Source organism: Archocentrus centrarchus, unplaced genomic scaffold (genome assembly GCF_007364275.1).
Source record: "Archocentrus centrarchus isolate MPI-CPG fArcCen1 unplaced genomic scaffold, fArcCen1 scaffold_24_ctg1, whole genome shotgun sequence".
NCBI lineage: Eukaryota > Metazoa > Chordata > Actinopteri > Cichliformes > Cichlidae > Archocentrus > Archocentrus centrarchus.
The window spans coordinates 4,112,010-4,115,944 of NW_022060254.1; the positions used below are offsets into that span (position 1 = coordinate 4,112,010).

The following is a 3,935-nucleotide window of genomic DNA, read 5'->3' on the forward strand; positions in this document are numbered from 1 at the left end:
TTTTATTTGCTTTCAGCAGTATATTCTTATTAGTGCTCTATAGCATGAATGGAACAGACTTTTTCCTTCAAAGTCTGTAGGCTGCTCATTCCTTAGGTGTGGTTGTCATAGAAACCAGTGCAGGAATTTTAAAAAGGGTCAAAGGGTAAATTCTTTAGGAGAAGTGGAGGATGGGGGATGTAACCAGGGGACAGACTGTGAGAGAGTTAGACAGGGTGAGGCAGAGAGGCAGAGAGGTAAGGTTTACTACAGTCTCTCTGATATATCTGATTAAAACATGTTTTATGTCATATACTCTGTTAAATAATGCTTGAATAAACATTTATAACGTGAGTATCTGCATGACCTGTGTGTTTCACTGGATTGGAAGTTTTAAACAAGGTAAAGATTTTTAAAGTAGGACTGGAAAACAGATCCCAACAAGACTCCTACTATTGATCTGATTGATGTGATCTGCTGTTCCATTGTGGAGAAGCTGCTCAGTATTACAGGATTCACAGCTATTATTATGGATCCTGGTATAGAAATGATTTTCAGGCTCTGTGATCAGTGCACTCAAAGAGTTTTAGTCCCAAATCCTCATTTTCACTCTTCATTTATGGACAGAGTTCATTTGGAGCAAACAGAACAAAGTGATTATTGTTCCATTGTTATATGGATAGTAGACTGTTGTGGCTTCCTGATGGGAAATGATGGTTTGGATGAAGCTCTCATAATTGTGAACATTTGTGATATTTGTCCAAAGCTCAAAGTTCTTTAATGATCACAGCTTTTTGTCCTTCAGCTGCTCCTGTAACTTTGATCTTGCACTTTGATCCATGTTGATTGAATGTGGTTTTGTCTCCTTAGTATTGGTGCTTGTGGTGTTGTGTCTGCATGTTTCTTTGTCAGAGGCTCATTTGTGTCTGCATTGGTTCCTTTCAGCTTCTTTCTTTGTCTTGGAAGCTCCTTTTTTGCTTCCTGACATCTTTGAGCTGCTTGACTTTGTCACACAGCTTGTGTTTAAGGGCCTTCGTGATTGAGCAGCTCTGCAGTAATCAGGCCTGAGTGTGGCAGTGAGACTGAAGTCAGCTTTCCAACAATCTGCTTCATCACAGTTCATTGATCATTGAAGACGAGGGGAAATGAGTTTTTCCCACAGGGCAGGTAGGTTTGATCACTTTGTTCCCTTAATGCATGAAATGATTGAAAAAGTGCAGTTTGTATTTACTCAGGTTATTGATGATTGATATGAATTGATGATGATTTCCCTCCTCTTTGTTTCTTTGTTGCTCTTTTTCTGTCTTTATAAGTTGCTGCTGTTGCAGAGAATTTCCAGCCCACGAGGTTTCTGAGCGCAGCGGAGTCACGTGACTGCGAAGCAACAAACCACAGCAGAGCAAGAAGGAGGGGGCGGAGCAAAGTGCGGCTGCGTGTTGGAGGAGCAAAGAGCGAGCTGCTTTTTCCTGAAGAAGTGAACTTAGAGGAGAAACAAACTAAAGCATCGATCCAACATCACTACCAACGTTTGTATCGATACTATTGATACTTGGATCGATCCGCGCACCCTGATCTCCTGGATCTGACCTGAGAACAGCGTTAATCTCTGTCTGTGGGCTCAGCTAAAGGTAAGCATCGAGCTAACTTTAGTAGCTTAGTAGAAAACTGCTGTGGATGAACACATGAGAGGAAGTGAACTCCTAAAAAGTCTCATTTGAATGACTCGCTGCTATAAACTAATGCAGAGGAAGATGTTAACAAACACTGATGAAAGTAAACAGAGTTCATATCTGAAATCACTGAGAATAAAAACATATTGTGGTGCTTCATGTGCAGCTCTTGGTGATTTGGGACAAGAAGAAAGTTTTAATCATGTTGTGGATTAAATGTTGGATTTTATTTTGTCTACAGAAGCCAGAAGTTTGTCCACTTGTGATCAATCGGATTGATTTTTCTTGTGTATTGTTGGGTTCACTTGAACATTTGAAGGTTTAAAGCTGCATTTCCCCCAAAAAGAATAAACTATAATCATGAAGAATGAAGAAGAATTTAAAAATGTCTTCCAGTGTCAAACACAGCTGCAGCAGTCAAAGCCAGGAAGGAAAGCTGGTAAAAAGTGTTGAATGTGTGAGTTAAAAGGCCCCATCATTAAAGCTCAGGTAGATCTGACTATGATTACAATTGTTCCTTCTATCAAATGAATGTTTAGCACAGAGTGAATTCAGATGTTCTCCTGTTTTATTTCTATATTTGCTTTCTACTGGGATCCACTGTGTGGTAGATGATGGAGACACTGAGTCTGGTCCAGCTGCTTTGTGGGGGTTCTGTCTCTGAAAGAATATTTACATCTCTCTCAACTATGGAGAGAGGCGTCATGGGGGGTGGAGAGACTTGTGAGGTGGTGAGCAGGTCCCTGTTGTAGTATGAATGGTGGAGGTGGTGGGACTGGGGTGAGGGAGTAACAGGTCTGTCCCATTGTTGAAGCTACAGGAGAAGCTGTTCAGGCTGTTGGTGAGGTGTGAACTGCTGGTGCAGTGGGGGGGCTTTAGGCTTGTGGTTGGGTCACTGAGAACTTTCCAGACAGAAGCAGAGTCGTTCACTGAAAACTGGTTTTGGAGTTTCTCTCAGTTCACCTGTTTAGCCTCTCACTGCTTTGCTAAACCTGAACTTTGAAACTGCCTCTGTCTCCACTCTGAAACACTTCCTCCTTTTCCAGCCTCAGCCTCCTCAGCTTAGCTGTGAACCAGGGCTCGTCATTACTATAAGTCACCCTAGTGTGTGATGGTGCGCAGCTGTCCTCACAGAAGCTGATGTAGGACGTCACAGCATCTGTACACTCATCAAACTGTTGGAGCGGTCCTGAAAACCTCCCAGTCGTTGCAGTCCAGATCGAACAGGGACTCCAACCACAAACCTGTGGGTTACTAGTCGGCTGTTCAGACCTTCTGTCTTTGTTTCAAACAAGTTTCCCACCTACTGTTTCTAGATGCCCACCCTAACATAGCCGGCCAGAACCGGCCGTATCCCTCAAAAGTGTATCAATCCAAATCCAGCCTTAAAGGGCTCATTCCCCCAAACAGTGCAGTGTGGTAGCTTCTAATACAGATCTGTTCTCCTGCAGCTGATTATCAGGAGGAGGAGAGTCTGACGGAGCAGCAGAGGAACATTTTCAGCCTCTACAGAGGAAACAATGAGTTCAACACAGCAGGTGAGAAAAATATCAGTGTTACACTATTATTGAAACTGTGTGACTTCATCAGCTGCTGTTGGTTTGTTTTATTATGGTCCCAATTAGCACTGAAGTTACAACAAGACAAAATAAAAAGGTCACATTTTAACAGGACACTGAAACAAAGACATTAATAATCAAGATTCAGATCAAACCCACAATTTATCATACAATACATCATTTTCATTGAGCAGTATTTGATCTATAATGTCATTTTCATTACTGTTATAATTACACATTTCATATTTTCATAGCACTTTTCCACTCTCTCCTCATTAGATCTCATTGTTTTCCAACCAGTTTGATTCCAGTTCTTACTGGTTTGGAAATGCTGTACCAGTAGCTATTGACGTTGCTGTTGTGGTGATCCCCAGAGTCTCTCATCCCGTGGTTCAACACACTCCAACTCCACTGTGTTGGACTGCAGCTGGTGGCAGTAGTCCTTGTTCTGCTCTGAAGATCTGCTTCAAGCTTTAGGGTCACTCTAAGCAGAAGCTGCAGAAGGTGGAGAGCTGCTTCATGTGCTGCTACACCAAACTCACAGAGGCTGCAGAGCAGAACAACAACTACCATCACAAACTGCAGTTCAACACTGTGGAGTTTGTCTGTCAGTGTGATCAGAAACTCAGTGAGAGAGAGCTCATATTAGCTTTGTTATTTATTAGAAAATATATGCATACAGTACTTGAAAAGTGTGTGTTTGCTGTCCTTTTATGGCATTCATGTG

General features: G+C 42.1%; 1 long non-coding RNA gene across 2 annotated transcripts; it reads left to right on the plus strand.

Annotated features, from left to right (window-relative positions):
- The first annotated feature begins 219 nt into the window (after window positions 1–219).
- Window positions 220–3,157, plus strand: LOC115775793 (uncharacterized). Of its 2 annotated transcripts, XR_004019386.1 has the most exons (4): window positions 220–236; window positions 996–1,146; window positions 1,293–1,607; window positions 3,101–3,157. It is a non-coding gene; the product is annotated as an uncharacterized LOC115775793 (long non-coding RNA). The 2 variants fall into 2 exon arrangements; XR_004019385.1 differs by having other exon boundaries at window positions 226–1,146.
- Window positions 3,158–3,935: the final 778 nt, after the last annotated feature.